This window comes from Clytia hemisphaerica, unplaced genomic scaffold (genome assembly GCF_902728285.1).
Source record: "Clytia hemisphaerica strain Z4C2 unplaced genomic scaffold, Clytia hemisphaerica genome assembly, whole genome shotgun sequence".
Lineage (NCBI taxonomy): Eukaryota > Metazoa > Cnidaria > Hydrozoa > Leptothecata > Clytiidae > Clytia > Clytia hemisphaerica.
The window spans coordinates 390,779-411,610 of record NW_027103727.1 but is presented as its reverse complement, the minus strand read 5'-3'; the positions used below and the strand labels follow the sequence as shown (position 1 = coordinate 411,610).

Sequence of the window (20,832 nt, the reverse complement as noted above, 5' to 3'; positions counted from 1 at the left end):
TGAACTAAGGAAATGGAGAAAATAGTCCATTTCAATATTTACTGTTCTGAGTTAGACATTTTGACGAAAATGTTTGAACGGTTAGTTGACCTACAATTTGGGGGCCTTTATAACCCGACATAAAAAGTCTGTCAAATTATATAAAACTTGTTTGTTGTACTTTTATAACATGAAAGTACTACCTGAGAGATGATTAATGTTGAAATTTTGAGCTTTTACGACGTGTCCCAGACCCGTTGGGGCCCCGGCCCAATCAGAAAATTTGCCTAAGTTTGGAGCAATAGAATTTCTATTCCAATTTGGACTTAAGTAGAAATTTTTGGACCCGTTGTGGGAAAAACATCCACCGGGGCTGTGAGGTAGGGGTGTTGTTACATTATTCACATATTTCAACACAAAATTTTCAACCTACAAAATAAAAACAACTTTCTTGTCTCTTCGTTTCGTCCTTCCTTTTACTTTTCCTCATTTGTAGTACGATGAAATTAATACATTTGTTAATTTTTTGTCAGCGTATATTTCTAAAGTATGAATTTCACTTAGAGAACAATAATTTCCGATGAATACCGAAATTCCATTCTCAACAACCGAATCTTTTCACCTACATTCTGGGGGTTAAAAAGTGAAAAATTCCAATTTTCAGAATAACAAAATGCTCTTTAGAATATTGTTTTCGCATAAAACATTTCTAAAATTTGCTGTTAGAATTAATCCAATTGAAAAAATATCAACATTTTACTATTACTAGATTTAAAGCCATAAAACCAAACCTACATTCTGGGGGCTATAACGAAAATGGGAGTCAACTTCAAGGACCAAAAAAATTGGTGTATCTATCAAAAGTAATGAAACTAACCCCTGGGAAAGGATTTTGGGAGTTCAAAATTTCGTTGAAAATATTTAATATCTTTTAAAATGCAAATCTATATCTTTCAGGTCTGATTCAAATTTCACCTACATTCTCGGGGTCGGGTGCTGTATATAGCAAAAACGTAATTTGCCATAATGCCAATCATTTTAGTTTTTAATAAGAATTATGTTACAAAGAAGGAAATAAAAGAACAAAAACGCGATACAAAAAACGTGATACAAAAAACGTAATATCTAATTTATCAAATACGATATAAGAATATAATTGTTCACAATAGAGAAATATGTAACACAATGCCAGATAAAAGAACTGATTACTTGAATATGTTTTATACAGTACAAGAAAACAACGACTTCTATGGTGGCAGAGAGCTGCCACCATTTTTTTCTTAAAATGAATTCTAAAATGAAATTTTTCTGATATCAAATTAAATTTTTGACTAGTTTTTTTACTTTTAAAATGAAATCAATTTTACTTTTAAAATGAAATCTTTTTTCTGGCCATAGCTCTAAACCACATGAAAGGTACTTTCCCATGTGTACTGGAATTTCCCGTTTACGCGCGCAACTAATAAGAGAATAAATAACTGCTATAAAAGATTATTACTCTGGCGCAGCAATGGCTACGAATACGAACGATTGGCTTTATGACAATAATCTTGAAAGCGATCTTAACACATATGTTAATCAAAAGCTCAAAAGAACAGAAATTTTAGACTTTCTTAAAAGAGATTTTCCACAATAGCCATGGAGCTTAAGAACTCTGGATCGACGGTTAAGGGCCTTTGGCATACGATATATTGACTCAGATGTTTCAATAGACGATGTTCGTGAAGTTGTTGGCTTGGAGCTTGCTGGCCCTGGAAGACAGTTAGGTTACAGAGCCATGCAGCTTAAAATTAGGCAAAACTATGATATGAAAGTATCTAGAGACCAGGTGCACGATGTAATGTACGAAGCCAATCCACAATTGTTGAGAGATAGACGTCCAGCATTCAAAAAGAAGAAAAAGAAAATCCCATTTGCAACGAAAGGCCCTAACTGGGTGCTATCAGTAGATGGTCATGATAAACTCATGGGTTATCAAAATTGGACTTTTCCTGTTGCCATTTACGGCTGTATTGACACAGCTAGCCGAAAAATACTATGGCTGAATGTATGGGTTACGAATTCTAAACCAGAGCTTAAATGGCAACAATTCATTCGTTCTTACGTGAAAAGCAAAATGACTTGGAAGAGCCAGGAGATTCGATAATATATGGTCCATCAACCAGCAATCAAGTAAGAATAGCCATGAGGCACATTTACACGTTTTTTATAAGCATCAGGTAATTTTTCATTTTTAATAAGCATGATTATAGAAAGTCCATTTTATTGAGCCTCAAATTTGCAAAAAAAATTGAGCGAATTGTAACTGTAAATTAAGCCTATGTTTATAATTTGACTAAAAAATTGTTTCCTCCTTTAGATCGAAAGATGGTGGAGGGAACTCCATGAAAGATTGGAAAAATATTTCAAAGATGGTCTTGTATCGTTAAAGGAAGAAAATCATTACGATCCATATAATTCTAAACACAGGTTATCTTGAATTTCTCAGTTTTAATTTGGAGTCTTATTATAAGGCGTTTCATTATCTTATAACAAAAGGCCCAAGGGCATGAAGGCCCAGAGCTAAAAATAAAAGGTTATAACGATAACACATCATGATTGTTTCTAGCCTACCCAACAAAAGGAGCAAAAAAAAACATGACGAAAGTCTGTTTTGTATTTTGTACTCTTCGTGCATAGAAACACACTTCTATTAGCCGAGGTGAAATAAGAAAGTGAAAATAAAAGAAAGGCTTCGTGACTATATAAAACCTACTAAGAACTAAGTAAAAAATGAATAAAAACTACCTATATGTAAAAAATAAAAGCTTTAAAACCAGGGTAAATGAGTCTGCGGAAAAAATTATTAACTTAAACCTTAACATTTTAGAAACATTTTGGCTTTTATCATGATACCTCTAATACAAAGTTGTTGGATGAATTTAAAGACGTAATATGGAACCCACACCGTATACGATTTCAAAAAGACACTGTAATGGCAGATGGCATACCAAATCATATTTACGACTTTCCTGAAAACTATGACCTCGAAAGATGCGGTAAGTTTTGGGTAAAAAACACTCTGGGGAAGCAGGGGAAAGGGGATGTTCAAAAGTGATACTCTTGGGCCCGCTAATAAGATCATAAACAAAAGATTTACAAAAAAAATAAAGCAACAATGTTAAAATATTAGTTTAAAGCAAAGGAATCTGTATTTAAAAAAATCCTTTTGTCTTAGGTTTCGACGTACAATTAGAAGACCTACAAGAGGCTGCAAGATTGTCTGGCGTTTTAGATGTACCAAACGATTTTCTTTCACAAAATGATCGGCGATTATGTGAAACAATTTTAAGCGATCCTGAGAAAGTAACACCAGAAGATTTCGTTCAAAGTTATCTTAACCTGAGATATTCAATCAATTTCGAACAGACGGAGGACAACACTTATGGTTCCAACAATGAATAGTATGTGTATATATTGGACATAAATGTAAAATATTTTCAAAAACTACTGTAAACTTTAAATGTTTTTATTTTATATCTTGAAGTTCAATAAGTTTACAATATCTATTGCATTCGTGAGATGACAAAAAGTTCTTGATTGCTCCATCAGTTAGATTACCCATTGTGAACTTAAGAGCACCATCTGAAACTGCCGTATCAGAAGTAGCAATTTCTGGGTCATATAAAACATAGTCTGACCCCTGAATATCAAAAAGGATAAATTTTCCTTCTGATTTCTCATACGTGAAGTGCGCCAGACATTCGGCCTTTGCCACCAATGTTGGGTTTAATGATCGATGCTAGTATTGTTGATGTACTTTTTGAACTCGCCTTCTACAAATTCCTCAACCATTACAATTTTGTTGGTTCCTTCCACAACACCAAAAAACGCTTTGTTATATCTGAAGATCTCCCCAAATTCTTCACCAGGTCATTTTGCTTCAACACGTCTTTGCATTTGCGATGCTAAGTTTTTAGCTAGCATGTGTACTTGAACAGCCTTAAGTGCAAGACTTTTCTCAGGCTCTTTGCTTGTTAGAAGTTCATTTATGTCCTTCAAGTGCCCAAAGAACTCCTCCTTAAATTTCTTCACAACAAACTTTTTCTTTGTTTTGAAGCACGTTGCCTTGAAATTTCTAAAAGCCCCTTTGGCAAATGCAACATCTTCGATATCGAAAAGCCTTGTGGCGTCATACAACCATTTACTAATATCTACGTCGAATGAAGAAAGCTTAATTGACACCGGCTCCTTTACCTCGTACCAGCCGTATCCGGAACCAGCCTTCATCATTGCTGAGAGTGATATACTTTGGGCGTAATCAACGGGTTCACCTGGCTTCGGGACGCTCCGTCTATTGGGAGCGATGGTGCTAAATGAAGGCAGTATGACACGCTTTGAATCTGATTCATCTCTCTCATTTGATCCTGAGGGCGATACAACTGATGAATCTGGCAATGGCTTGCCAACTACCGAAACAAATCTGATATAAATAAGTTTGAAATTTTTCACGTGTGCTAATTTGGTACAGGAGGGCCCGTTTTGAGACGCCAAAACATCGCATTTCTTGGAGTTTATGTCTAAAATTCGATTTTTGTAGTAATCCACACACGCAAATTTAATGTTTTCTATGCTTACTTCGTCAAAAGGAAAAGGAACAAACTCTTGTGGTCCCAAGCGTTTATATTTCATCACTTTTCCTGTCGCTACGGCGGATTTTTTTTCCGTCAACGAACGAAGACCTACGCTAGCGGCCGAATACCTATAAAACTTTAATGCGTGGTTTTCCAGCGGCCGAAGACCTACAAATTCAATGTGCGATCAGTTTTCACCGGCCGAAGACCTACACAAACGGCCGAAGACCTGCAAAACTTAGAAATTTGAGAATCTAAATCTGAGCCAGCGGACGAATACCTTTCTTTGCCGCATGAAAGTTTTTCGCACCAAACTGCCATTCAAGCAATAAATTTTTAATATTTCGTGAAATAAATTGATTTCGTGATAAGTCACATGAAAACATAATGGTACTCGGTAGCACATTTCCTACGAAATTCACCTAGAAACTCAGCATATGCTTGTGATGGAGTCATACCAGATTCAAATAGCTTTTTTATATAATTTTGCGTTTCCTCTGAAATCAATTTAAAGCTTAAAGCATGAAGAGAATTGACGGGGTGATTGTGTTTATGCTCTATATCTATGGTACATCTAAATGGAGTTGGTTGTTCATTAGAATCACTTTTAAGTATCTTAACCGACATCTGAAAGGGACAAAAAGTATTCCTGAATCTTTTGGTTGGTTTCTTCTCCAATATTGACTTGACATCTCTTGTCTTTTCGTACCTTGTGTCGTGGTAGCATCTATAAAACACTCGCTCCGAATAGATACTCTTCTCAGTGTTCTTTTTTCGGGTCCTAATTTTCAAGGTTTCACCCGTGTATTTTGAGTAGGTTTCAATAAAATTTTTGAGATCTGTGCTGAAAGATATATCTCATTTTATCTCAATATCAGTTTCATGATTTTCATCACAAGAAAATGTAACAATTTCGTACTTTGATTCGATTTCCTCAAAAATATCAGCAATCAAATCCCTCTCCATGTTTATAAGAGTATCATTATGTTTTCATGTGACTTATCACGAAAAGAATTTATTTCTCGAAATATTATAAATTTATTGCTTGGACGGCAGTTTGGTGCGAAAAACTTTCATGCGGCAAAGAAAGGTATTCGTCCGCTGGCTCAGATTTAGATTCTCAAATTTCTAAGTTTTGCAGGTCTTCGGCCGTTTGTGTAGGTCTTCGGCCGCTGAAAACTGATCGCACATTAAATTTGTAGGTCTTCGGCCGTTAGCGTAGGTCTTCGGCCGCTGGAAAACCGCACATTAAAGTTTTAAAGGTATTCGGCCGCTAGCGTAGGTCTTCGTCCGTTGACGGAAAAAAAATCCGCGTCGCTACGCTACTCAATCTCTGGACGATCATTTCACCATCAGTAACTAGATTTGCATCGGCGACTCCTACTCGTTTATCTTCGCCTTTCGTCTTGGCCCGAACTGCAGCAGCATGTTTTGCCCATGCTTTCTTTCGATCTTGAGACATTTTTTACTCCTTTGCTTAGGTCTTCTTCTCTGACTTCTTCAATCAATCTGACATCGATATGAACAACCAACAAATAACAACAACCAATAAAGACCCTCGTGGTGTATTCACGAATTGTTATGTTTTCCCCTTAATTGAACATTTTCACGTAAAAAAACAAAAGAACAAGGTTTTGAATAGTCCATTATGTTCTGCACATTTTTTCTTTCGTCGAAGTTCTCTATAATAGTTATTTGAACTACGGCGTTCTTAGAACGCTAGAAATGTTCCTGTTTAACTTCACGAAATCATAATGAAGTGACATTTTATATGGGACACTCTGTAGAAACTAGCTTCTCTTGTTATCTTAAGGGAATATTTTTTCATGGGTAGTAAATTTTCGCGTCTACTTAATATCCCAAGTTTTTATTTAGTAACGTTTAAATTTTTCGAAAAGACAAAATCGCGAAATTAAATACACGCGAAAAATTTCAAAATAGGCCGAAAATCGGGAAATTATTTCTTACATTGTGTAACTATCTTTGTCGCCATTTTGTTACAATGTTAATGCTGTTTTTGAGCCTAATTTCCTGTGCTTCAAGCAAAACCAGTCATTTTCTTGTTTTAATTCTTTTCTTTGAAAATATTCAATTTAGTTAATCGGGAAATATAGTAGTTGCGAAACACGTTTCTCGAAAATAATTTTGCGATTTGCCGAAATTTGGAGCCTGCGAACATTAGGTAACTGCTGATTTCGAACAATTTATTTTGCATATTTCTGAAAGGGGGAGAGTAGTGAGCCCTGAGAAAGTTCACAGGCACCAACTGCCAGTAAATTTCGCTCGCCACCCTCTATTTTGTTTCGCTGGTCACTCTGAAAATAATCTAACCCTGGTAAAAAATTAGTTTTTATGCAGTGCCAAATATTGATGATGATGATGATGATGATGAATTAAGCGACATATATAAAGAAGATCCTGCCATATCCAAAACTGGTGAGAAATCTCTAATAATGTAAAAGATCGGAAATGGAAATAACTGAAGTGATAAAGACTAAAGTTCTTTGGAAAATCCCCACGGATGTTGGCTTGCCTTAAAAGTTAAGATCTTCTTGTTTGAAACTTCTTTGTGAAAGTCGTAATTTCTTTGATTTAGATAACACCGAAGATGAAGATGATGAAGACGACGATGCTGAACCAATTTTATTTGTACCGTGGAAAACACTGAAGTTTTCGATGATTTTAAATCATGGATACAGTCTCCAGATGGAGGCTTGAAAAAACAACGTCAGGCTGAGCAGCAAAAAAAACAGGTTATGGTTATCCTGAGAGACGCCAGTGAACATACTTTTGAAATAAAAAAACTGTTTAACCGGAAAGCGATTCGGGACAATTGGTTTATTGCTTTCATAAAAGTGCACCGGGTATGACGAAATCTTTCTTACCTTTACTCACTTCGATTTTTCTACAAATTTATTCAAACAGACCATCCGCATGGCTTGAAGGAATTCGAAGATAAGTGCCAGGAAATGAAAAACATTATGGACGGTTGGATAACCGTATATTGCAAGCATCAAAAGGAACGTCAGTGCGTAAATGAATTAAAACAACTGCAAGAGATGCTCACCTCTGACGATATTAACAAGTTCGACGAGTCTTCACAAGTGAAGGCTAGTCGAAAAGTTTTCGCATTGAAGCATGTTCAGGCACACATCTCAATGACAACTTTGTATCGGGAAGAGATTATTTGTTAACCTCATTGTGTCTGGACAATGCCTCAAGAAGTGGTGCCTTGGCCAACATGACATTGGAAGAGTTAAAAAAGGGTAGTGTTGTAGAAGGTAGTTACAACATAAGTGTTATTGATCACAAAACACTTGATGGTCCATGTGTCATTGCCGTGGAAGATGATCTACATAAAGTACTCAAAAAAAAAACTTTTAAAATCTTTATCCAATAGACTTGAAATTTTGAAAGTGTACACCAAATTATGAATTGTCATCTTCGGTGAAAATTTTGGCATCATAAATGACGTCATTATCACGTGATGATGCCATGTCCTTTGAAAATGCCGACAATAGGAACCCCCTCTAACTTATTTTCAATTTTACTTTTTTTGTTCAAATTTTTTGAGACAACTCCACATGAAATGAATTTTTTGGGCTGAGGGTAAATTCTTTGCCATCTGTTGGTATTGTGTATTTTACATTGTTAACCAGTTACTTTTTCGAAGCGGGCTACACGGCTTTTTGCGCAATGCAATTGGTTCTTTTTGCATGACGACAGGACTACACTGTCCAGAGTTGCCCGCTGTTAGGATAATTCATTGCAATGTCACTTTTTTAAAAGGAAAATGAGCACTGCGTTGTCTAATTTTTCATTTTGACGTCAGAAATTGAAACAATTGTTGATCTCTATTCGCTTGTTTTTTTTCGCTTTTGGTGCTATTTTTTCCAGATAAAGCGTGATAAATCAATCGAAGCTGAAGAAAACGGTTAACAAATACAATAATGACCAGTTATTTCGGGCTGTACTATGAAATATTACCCTCGGTCATGGCAACAACCTCGCAAGCTTGGTCGTTACTTGACTCCGGGCAATATTTCTCAGTACAGCCCTCACAGACCTTACGCCCCCAAAATGTATACACATTTTTTATATAAACAACTCCAATTTTAGATTATAAAAACATGTGTATTAAGAGAATTTGCCTCGCGAAATTTCAGCGAAAAGAATTAACGTGAAAAAGGTTAGAGGGGGTCCTATCTTCGGCAGTTTCAAAATATTATGACGTAATGACGTCATCAATCATGCCGAAATTTACACCAGAGATGCCAATTCACATTTGGTGCACACTGGTCAATTTTCATGTCGATTTGATAAGAGAAGAAATTTTTGCCAAGAAAGCCCATTTTTCCATTTTTTTTTATCAAACTGTCAAAAATTTCGTAGGATTAAATGCTCGTGGTTTCGGCGAAAACACGGGGAAAAAAGCGAGAATTAGTACCCTTAATGAAAAGTACTCTTTCTTTCAATGTCAAATTAAAATGTCTTCCAATTTCTTTTTTATTCAGGTATTTTCGCAACAAACTTGAGGGGATAAACCGATCAAAGACCAGTATCGCCTTCGTCTCATGGAGTGGCAACAAGATGATTAGTTCAATGGTGACAGGGCAGAACAAATCGTATTGGTCCAAATGCGTCGGTTTGACCGCCAAGAAACCACTATTTAGTACAACAAGGTCAGAAAATTCGCCGTTACACAGACCTATGAAGAACGACCTGATTTAAAAAAAGATGTGGCCATGTTAATGTGCCACTCAGAAAAAACTGCTGCCAAATCGTACTATTTACAAGAAAAGAATAAAAACGGAAGCAAAACTTCAAAAATGTTACACGCTTTAATGAGATCAAAACCTTCCCCTCGGAAAATAATGCTGAAAAAGATGTTGAAAAAGTGCCGGAAGAGAAAGATGGAAAAATGTTGGAAAAGAATGTCGGGAAAGGGCGGGAAGAGAAAGATGAGAAAATACTGGAAAAGAATGCTGAGATCAGTGATTTGAGAAGTGAGACAAAGGACAGTGTTGGATCGGACAAAGACAGTGTTGAATTGGATGTTGAATTGGACAGTGATTTTGAAGATCGGAAAAGAGGTGGTAAAAAACAGGCAGAGCAGATTTTACCATCTCTGAGAACAACGAGATAAATAAGACCTTCAAAGACTGGATTCAAACCACTGTTGTGATACGAAGAGCAGACATTGGGATGATGTGTTAAAATAAATGCAGTGAAATGTTGAAAAATATGAAGTTTACAAAATGACGGAAAAAATCAGGAAGGAAAGGACGAAATTTCAAAAAAATAATTAGAATTTGATTTTAACAAATATTATACACGCTTTTTTTATAGGAATAGTTTCTATAAAAATATTATGATAAAAATCGGCCATTTTCACTTTTCGTTCGAATTAATATGAGACTTTTAAAAGGTAGAAAGAAAATTTAGAAATGTAAGAATACAGTACGACAAGAATATTATTCAACTTCGATTTTTTTCTTAAGAATGCTTCATCCTCAGCCAAAGAACACTAATCTTATAAAAAGAGCGTGTACATTTTTACCGAAAAAGGTGAGCGCAGCGGCTAGGGATCTAATCTTCTGGTTTCTGTAAATGTGGAATTGCTAGATTTTCGGTTAGAAGGACAAGGTTAAATTACTTTTCAGTGTCTTATTTTTGTGCCTTGCATTTTTTCTCTAACTTGATCTAAAGCATCAAGATTAGGACTGTCATTAATTTGATGTATTAATCGTAGAAATTTTAGCGAGAGTAATTTTAGCGTATATAAAAGCGAGTCAGGAAAATCTTGATTTTTTTTGGATTTATTTTAGCGAATCACGGTTTCAAAAAATTTTGCGTGGATAAATTTTAGCGAATACTTGTCTGAGAAAATTTCGCGTTGATTAATTTTAGCGAATCGCCATTTCCAAATAACTTTTTGAGATGTATTTTGGTGAAAGTTCGAGATATAACGGAGGTTCGAGATAAGCGTGTGTTTTTAAGCCTACATTTTCTTACAGAACTCTAGGGACCGACAAAAATAAATATCTTTATTAGTTTTCGCAAAAATCGTAAAAAAAAAGAAGAAAAAAACTGGATTTATTTTAGCGAATTGCGTTTTTGAAAAATTTAGCGCGGATAAATTTTAGCGATCTGTCGATTCGGCGTGTTTTAGCGAGATTAATTTTAGCGAAAATAGGGAAAACTCGCTAAAACGCTAAAATTAGTCTCGCTAAAATTTCTACGATTAAAGTAGTGGGGAGATCGTTGAAATATCCGTTGTTATTCGATTCCTTATTCCTGACTCACTCATGTCTTAAAAATAGATCTTCTGTTCTTGAGTTTTCACCCCTGTTCCATAAAAATATAAAAGAATACCTAGTAAGAACTAAATTCACTGTAACCCAACCGTAAACTACTATTCCGAAACTTTTTCACCAACCTATAGTTTCTAGCATTTTTAAACATTTTTAAACATTTGAAACATATTTTGACATTTTAACGAATTTATGTTAAGATATTCATAAGATACATTCTTACGTATAAAAATATCAAATATTAGTAGTATAAACCTAATCCCTGGATAGAGCCATCTAGTTACCTACGCCAACGTAGATCCACGCCTACAAATACGCCTATTTAAAGTTTAACTACGCCAGTTGATTTATTTATTTATATTACACTCATTAAGAAAGAACACCAATACTCTACACCCGCCATCAATTTTCACACCCTTTTTGAAACATTGATAACTATAAGAACTTTTACTATAAGAACGATAAATAACTAAATATATCTTAAAATAAAATATATTCTTGAGTCATTACAACAAGTTTTGGTTACTTCAAAATTGTGAGCCGGTTCAAATCTTCTGTGCCCTTTACTCAAAATTTGTTGAAGATTTTAGGTGGGTTGAATCCAAACATTTGAGACCAGTCCAAGTACAAAGTTATTGTTCTATATTTCACTTTAAAGTATATCTTATAAACATTGCCACTGTTCTTTAGTTATATGTGCTCAACTAAAATAACAGACCGGTAGCTGGCTTCACATTCTCCACCCAACTGTGCTGCCTGTCAGACTTATATAGACATTCTAAGACTGGGGAGAGCTAACAGAGACATGACAGCCAGTTGGGCAAAAGGTCACAGGGGGACTTGCTGACTGTGAAACACTTTCAGTATAGACCTTGAGCAGTCAACAAGTGTGGGAGCTCAGATGAGCGAGACATCTGAAATATACTAATTAAATTAAAAAATGAAATACTATCCTGTTATACAATTATATCACTTCTCGTTCAAGAAATACTAAGAAATAACATCAGATAAAATAGAAAGGATACAAGGAGATACAAAGTATATACACAAAGACTAAAGGTATAACTCCAACACTCACCCCAACTTTTCAAAAAGGGTGACAACATCAACCATATAAACATCAATATTTTCAATGACAAACAATACTCGATTGACTGATTAGTCTATTACCGCCTATGACATCTGGTCCACCCGTATCTTCAGTCCGGTCCTTCAGGTCACCGAGACCCTTCACCTGACACCCTCGTCCAACAATGGTCTTCAGCTTAGGTCCTTAGATCAGTATCCCTTGCGGAATACCAATCGTCACCCCTAGCACCCTCGCCCAACAATGCTCCTTGGTGGCGTGCCAGATATCATGCGGAGAGTCCATTTGGAATCTCAAAAAGTTCATTTAGTTCATTGATGTAACAATAAATACTTGAAGAATACGTTTGGTTTTCATCAGGAACTTATAAATCATTTTACGAAAACGTTGGAACGAAAATCCATAGAGCCCTGGAGGATCAGCAATCTACTCCAGGGTGACGACGAAATTGAAGCTGGAAGATCAACATTCTTCTCCATATTGAACGTATATCAACAACAGAATCAATTGAGCCGTGGAGGATTAACAATCTACTCCAGGGTGAACGAATGCAATAACATACCGAATATGTTGGATGCACAATGGCGGAAGCCAGTCGACCAAAGTATCGTCTTTGACAGCATTTTTGATCATCTGAAGAGCAAGAGGTCTGTTTCAGGGGGTACTCCACTGGACAAGTGGCTTCATTTCCGTTGGTGCTGAGTTGGTTGCGATTGATACGAGGTGCGCATGGAGGGGTACATAAAACGAAGAAAATACACGATTAATAACTGTGATGATTTCTTGCTAAAAGATACATAATCAGTTGTAGCTCACAATACAATTTAACGTTAAATTTGAACATTTATATTTAACAGTCCGATTCCAGAAAAAAATATTCTTCTCCGAAAACAATCACATTATGTCTCTATATTTTTCCTTTCTCCCTCCCCAACAAAATTCAGAGGGCTTCTTTCGATTCGTTCAGCCAATTTCTCATGTTCCTTATTGGCTTTATTGAAGGTCGCCCAAAGTCGTCATAGGTAAAACTTAGAGTTGGTGTACGTTCTCTCTTTGATCTCCTGGGGGGTTCTGGAACGTCACTGTCTGAGCTTGGCGCATCTTCAACTTCAATGTCATCTAACAATATTTGTGCTGATGGTTTAATGATTTCGAGGGGGGAGGGTCATGGCACATCCACTTGTGGAGCTTCTGGTAAATCAATCACCCTCTTCAGTGGCATCAGGTTGTGGTCATTGTCCTCAACTTCAGATGGTACTTCTTGGATTGCCTCTCATTGGGGGCGTGGTTTTGGTCGGCTTCCTCATGATCTTCAATTTCGTATTGTACATTTGGTTGTATTTCTTCTTGCATTGTCTCCTTTTGATGGGAGGCATCTAGTTGGGTCACTTCATGGTTTTGTCTTAGTTTGTTGGTAGACTGGCTAGGGGAGTCGAGTAGATTTTTCCAGAGTCTGTATGCCACTACTTCATTTTCTTCATCCGACAGCTCTACCTCAATTCTGTATCTTGTCCTTCTTTTCTGTTGTTGTAAGTTTATTCTTGCCTTTTTCTGGTACTTCCTCCTTTTGTAGGTCATTGCATTCTTTTAGCAAGTTGCGGTGCAGAACTCTCACCTTTCCTACTCCATCTTCTGATTTAACTTTGTATATAGGGATATCATCCCGTTTGTTGACAACCACATGAACTTTCTCTTCCCAGTATGATCGTAATTTTCCAGTTCCACCTCTGGGAGTTAAATTTCGTACCAACACTCTATCTCCTACTTTTACGAGGCTACAACGCACTTTTTTATGGTAATGTTTCTTTCCTTTTTTTGCTACTTTCTCTGCATTCTTGCATTCTCCTTTGCCAATTTGGCTGCTTCCCGCATAGATGAAGTCCATGCGTTCACATAACCTCTATACGATTGATGTTGGGTTTCTTCTTTCCCTTCAAATATCATGTCAATTGGCAATTTTGCATTTCTACTAAACATTAAGAAGTGTGGTGAGTATCCTGTAGCCTTGTGCTTCGTGTTGTTGTAGGCCCACACTAGATGCTTTACACGGTCTTTCCAATTGCTTTTCTTGTATTGGTCGAGAGTCTTGAGCATGTTAATCAATGTCCGGTTCATCCGCTCACACTGTCCGTTTCCCATTGGATAATAGGGCGTTGTGTTTGATGCTTTGATGCCGGCAACGGTTTGCAAACTCTGCCAAATTTAATTTACAAATTCTCCTCCTTTGTCATGATGGATCTGTTGGTGGAACCCAAAGTTTGGCACTATTTCATTAAAAATTTTGTCTGCCGCTGATGTGGCTCGGTTGTTCTTCGTCGGAAAGACTTGTGCAAATCTGGTGAAGTGATCCGTTACCACCAGAAGATACTCATAGCCTCCCCTGCATTTATCCAGATGTAAAAAGTCGGTGGTGACGATCTCAAATGGGGCGGTGGATTGAATATTCACCAACTTGGCTTTTTCTGGCATAACTGTGACTTGTCCTGTCTTGTTCAATACTGTTGACAACTGCTTTTCTCTTGAACTTATCATCGTGTTCTGTCTCATCTGCTACTGCAAGTGTCAGGCTTTCTAGGATCTCATCATCAGTTGTGTCTTGAATCCTTAACAGTGACCTGAGTTCTGCTCTAACTCCGTTCAATAGTGTGTGGAGGAGCCTCTCTTGCACCAATGTCTCGTTATACCCACAATTTTCTTCTTCTGACACAAAAAGGATCTTTTGTTTCAAAGTCATCATCCTCATCGTAAAATCTTGGGAGGATTCATGTCCCAATTGTTTAGCTGTACTGAGAGTGGTGAAGAGCTTGGTTGCATCTTGTTCTTTGTAATGAGCCCTTAAGGTTTTCATCATACTTTTATAGGTCAATTCTGGTCTCCCCTCAAGATAAGCCCGGATCTCTAGATTTGGGTTAATGGCCTTGATAAGTGCACTTGTGATTTCTTTGTCTCCGTAACCTTTTTGACGTGCATCTCGGATTTGGTAGAACAAACTTGCATAAGTCATAGTATCCTTGTTCCCAGTATCCCCAATTCGACCCCCTAGCTTAAGCTCTTTCATAAACATCTTTCGGAATCGTCTAGTCATTTCCTCGTCCTCACCTATGTCTTCCGGTGGTTGTCTGGTAGAATCTATGCTCCCCCTTGTATGAGATGACAATGGTGGTGGTGGTGACCGTATATAGTCAATAAAGGTTTTAACTTGGGTCAATAAACCCATCTGGACCTCCTCCCCTTCGGGACCCTCCCCCTCCATGGCACTTAGTTTCCGATATACCTTCCGTCTCAGATGATAAGATGAATTACCTTGTGTTGGTTTCTCCAAGTGTTCGCATACTTGACCCAAGTGTTGTTCCCCCAAGTCATTCACCATATTAAAGACCTCTTGCTCTAACTTTTCAATGTTCATGATGACTTCTTGTACCAACCACTTGACCACGCCCACAAACCAACAGCAAAACCAACCGCTACGAGAGCAATAACAAACCAACAAACCACCCAGCAAAACCAACCACTACGAGAGCAATCACACAATCATAAACCAACCAGCAATCACCTTGACCATCAATCTCTCCTTGCCAAGTACAGTAGCCTTCTCTCCTTGCCAAGTAGCCTTCTCAATCAATTCTTCAACTGGTATTTCCTGAAACAACCCTCTGCTACCAAATGTTAGGTGGGTTGAATCTAAACATTTGAGACCAGTCCAAGTACAAAGTTATTGTTCTATATTTCACTTTAAAATATATCTTATAAACATAGCCACTGTTCTTTAGTTATATGTGCTCAACTAAAATAACAGACCGGTAGCTGGCTTCACATTCTCCACCAAACTGTGCTGCCTGTGAGACTTATATAGACATTCTAAGACTGGGGAGAGCTAACAGAGACATGACAGCCAGTTGGGTAGGCGAGGCAAAAGGTCACAGGGGGGAATTGCTGACTGTGAAACACTTTCAGTATAGACCTTGAGCAGTCAACAAGTGTGGGAGCTCAGATGAGCGAGACATCTGAAATATCCTAATTAAATGAAATACTATCCTGTTAAACAATTATATCACTTCTCGTTCAAGAAATACTAAGAAATAACATCAGATAAAATAGAAAGGATACAAGGAGATACAAAGTATATACACAAAGACTAAAGGTATAACTATCTCCAACAAAGACAGCTATGAAGTCAGGTGATGGGAATCCCCATGGGAATTGATCCAGCACCGTTTCGGGCTAATCTCTTCCTCTACCAATATGAAAAACGGTACATGAGCAAGCTCATCAAGGAAGATAAGGTTAAAGCTCGCCATTTTCATTCAACAAAGAGATTCATTGACGATTTGTGTGCATCAATGATGGGAACTTGGTTTCAATCTGTGTATGGAGAAATCTATCCAGATGAACTTGAACTCAAAATTGAACATTCTGGATCTCATGCTTCTTTTTTAAACCTAGATATTTCCATCAAAGACGGGATTTTTATTTACAAGTTGTTTGACAAGCGCGACGCTTTTCCTTTTTCTATAGTTCGAATGCCACATAAAGAAAGCAACATGCCTGAATCCATTTTTTATTCTTCGTTTGTTGGTGAACTTCTCAGGATTGCTCGATCAACGTTACTTTTCGAGGACCTGAAAGTTAAAGCTAAAGTTTTCATTGAAAGAATGCGCCGTCAGGGTGCTGATAACGCAAAGCTAGATTGCAGTCTTCGCCAGTCTTCGTAGGGTGATTGTCCGTCATATTTCAGAATTTGTAAGATTTCAAATTTCTCAAGATTCAGTCGTTCGCCAGCATTTGCGGTGAGCGGTCACGGGTAAACGGGGCTTCGAACCGGGTTATATTCCGATATTTTTAAATTCTCATTCTTTCCCCACTCTTTCCATCTTCTTCTTTGAACTGTAAAATGTGTGAGAGAGCCACAGAGTTGGATAGTGGCGATCCAATCCCAGTTCCCTCCCTTCTAGTATGCTTTCTACAACGTTGTGGCAGAAACGTGTCAAAGGTGTGGCAACTTTGTCTAGTAGAAAGTATACTTCTTTTCTCATTGTTATTTTAGTTTCTTCGGCTGGTTCCGTGCATTTTAAGTTTTAGTTTATTTTGTATTTGCGCGCGTTTCATACTTTCACTAAATACATCTTTTTACAACTTTTCATCTGTGGTGGTGTCTAATTAACACTGCTTGGCCTACCTACACAACCCTATTTCCATCATATAGGAGGATATTTTGGTAAAAGGCCGAAATCCTGCGTAGGTCGAAAACTGAGGAACAGATAAGGTGTTTTCTTGAAAAATTTTTTGACTCATATTGAGTTACTTCTTTCCATCTTAACTCATATCGAGTCGCTTTCTTCCTTGTAGTCACTTTAGATCACTAGTTTTGCATTGATGGATTTCTATGTCATCATATTTCCCTTTTCAGTTCCAACCTGATTGATTTTCTGTGAATGTTCATTCTAGATTTTTGTTGTATTTATATTGTCTTTATTGTTTCCATTTTGAGTAGTTGAAGGTTTTATACATCTTGACTATATATATATAATATATAGTTGAAGTTCAACTATTCAAAAAATGTAATAACCAAAAAGAGACAAAACAATACCAACAAGAGGACACAACAACACAACATGCTCAGGATGGATATTCATAAAATGGAAACCAGGTATGTGATATCAAATGATGACAAAAGATCTAAACTATAATATTAAAATATATTGATCATGTACTTTATTCACAAACTAAATGTATTTCACTTTTACACAAACAAACTTCACTTACGCAGTGACTAAATCAAATCCCTACACAAATTAACACATAAAAATAAAGAAACCAACCTAAATGTTTGAAACTCCTAACATAAGATCTATAATATCACGAAGATAAACGTACTATCCCGTGATAAACCTCAAGAGATTGCTCTTTCCGAGTCGAATGACTTGATGTTTTTAATAGCTCCATTTTCCCTGTTTAGTAGTAACAGTCAAAACATGGTGTTTCCAGTTTCGGTGTTCATACAGATTCGTTAGTGACTTAGTTTGTTTTAGTTTCTCTGTTCAAACTGCCTCAGAAAAAAACGCGATTTTTTACTGTTTACTCATTTTTATTGTTTACTCACTTTTATTTAGTGAGCGAGTCCTGCACTTTTTCAACTGTAAAACATTTGAGTCCAAAATTGGACTGAAAGGTCGAACCCGTCTAGTGTAACATCCGATTATAAAAAGGGTCTCCTTTCTAAGACTCGTCCAGATGGATACCAAAGACTATCCACTTGCTTGGAGTTAGAGTATAGCAATGATGGTGAAGAAATTGTTAAAAGAATTATGTTACTTCTGCTGGTCTACAGATTACTGTGTCTTAGACTGAGATCAATATTGGAGATATAGAACCGAAGCAGCCGTCTGCTGATTTTTTTCGAAATGTCTGTTCTTTTTTTCCAGGAGAGAAACGTCTCCTTTCGGAACACCTGCTTAGAACCCAGGAGTCGGCTACAAAAAACCTGTTCTCAAAATCCAGGATAATTATTCCAGAAAAACCACCTCAAATTTTCCAACACCCACTCGGTCGAAAATCCAGGAATAAGTAATCAAATGACACATCAAATTTTTTTCAGGAGAAAACAGCCTCTGGAATGTATATTTTGTATTTCCTAGCCGATGGCTACTCTTGATAGAATAGTGAAGATCAGAGATCTGACCTCAAGGAGAGCAAGTGTTGAAAATATTAAATAAAATAAAGATGGCAGATTAAAAGGGTCTATTATTTTTATAATCAACATTTTTTCTATTTTTAGAATTTTCCTAAATAAATAAATCAAACTAATCAAATATTATGTCAAGAAATGAGAATTTTAAGCGAAAAAGAACCAACAAACCAATTGACATAAAGGTTATAAAAAGCCAAGCAGAAGCAAAAACACAGCAATCACATAAGCACAAACACAAAAAAAAAAAAAAAAATGTAATGCAATCTCTAGTCCCCGACTTGCGCAGCGGCTTTAAACATGTTTTTAGGACGTCCAACACTGAGACTGATATGATATGATATATGTTCTTGAATATGTTTTGATATGGACTCTATGTACACGAGTTAACCCCTTGGGTTTTTCGGCCTATGTACATGTTAAAAATTTAACTATATCAAGAATATTATTGATGATGATAAAATGACAAATAAATTGAGGAAATAATGTAAGGGGAAAAGAAAGGAAAAAACTCAACAAATAAAATAAAATGGGCTCTTCCAGTTGATGTCTGTTACCGGGGATGGACGACAGCGGAATTCCGAGGCAAAACGTTTTTAGAAAAAAAAACAGAATTCCGAGGTATTTTCAGATTACGCAGTGGAATTCCGATACACGACGTAAGAATGCCTCATAGATTTCCGATACCAGTGGTGAAAATGTTTGACGGATTTCCGACGCACAAGAGGAGTAACATCGATAGATTTCCGATACCCAAGGTAAAAATATCTGATGGATTTCCGACGCTCAGTGAAATATGCTGGGCATAATATTTTTAGCTGGGCATATTTTAACGGGTATATTGGTCCGCCCCTTGTGGGCGGCCACCAATACTCCACCAATACTCCATCGGAATATCAGATAAATATCCAACTGACTGACTTGAATTATATGGCTAGAGTAGATTCTTTAACCTTTTCACAGACAACCAGAACGCACTGTAAAAACCGAAATCCCGAAAAATAATTGCTTAATTACCGTTTTACCGTTAGATTCAAGGGTGGAATCCCCGGTATCGGTATCGAAGAGTTCCAATCCCGTTTTCCCGTTGTATTTTCAGTTAAATCTCGAAATACCGTTCAAAAAAATGCCTAATCCCGTGATCCTGTTATTCCGGATGCCCCCGCATTTTGAAGACTAATTCTGTCATGTACATTTTTTGATGTACACCTCGATCAATCTTTCTCTTTAACAAATAACGGACCAGAGACAAGTCATTAAGATCACAGAAGCGAGTTGAGCATCAATGGGCCGGGATAATTTAATGGGATAATGTTCACCTAACCCTAACTCTCAACCAATTCTCAAAAGTACTCTAAAAAGGTCCCTATCGAGCTCGATGGCCTCGTTTTAATTACTCAGAACCATAGTTTTATAAAGCCCGAAGAGCTACTAGATGTCGTACTTTTGCTGAAAAGTGTTTCGTCTTCTTAACAATTTTCTTTTAAAAGGTGTCATCCTATTAAATGGTAATTCAGTTTTGTGTTTACCAACTTTTTACATCTTACCGCATTTTTCTATTAACGTTTATGAGTAATATTTACTTGAATGAAAATACACCTGATAGACTGCATACTTAATTCCAAATCTATATACTTCAAGTCTAACACGAGCTTCTGATAGAATTTCACATTGATCACGAAGTAGCTAAACAAATGCCAATTAAAGGAGAATTAATATTTGAGATTTGGCATTCCAATTTTTTGCCTGGACAGGAAGAAGATTAAAAATGGATTTTAACAAAAAAAGAACTAATTAAAAATCTTGTTTATTTACTTAATTATGGGATTCTTCTTGATTTGGATTTGGAAAAACCTCTTTCTGAGATGAGGGCAAAAATAGCCTATGAGCTTGAAGTGGACGTCTCAAACAAAAAATCAATGCACAAAAACATTGTTTTGAGAACAAAGCAAGAAAACCAAACGCTGACAAAAAAGATATTGGTCTAGGAGGATAAAAACAAAGTTATGATTAAACTTATGAAAACGCATGATCAATCTCAAACTAAAGGAAATCTTAGTTTAAAGTTTTGAGCTTGAGACAAAAAAAACGAGGGTTGCATCGGAAGTATCATTTTGTTGGTGCTCATTGACCTGCATCAGAAACTAATGTCCG

General features: G+C 36.7%; 1 pseudogene; it reads left to right on the top strand.

The window, feature by feature from the left end:
• The first annotated feature begins 1,489 nt into the window (after nucleotides 1-1,489).
• LOC136804853 (uncharacterized) lies at nucleotides 1,490-3,423 on the top strand (annotated as a pseudogene).
• The last annotated feature ends 17,409 nt before the right edge of the window (nucleotides 3,424-20,832 follow it).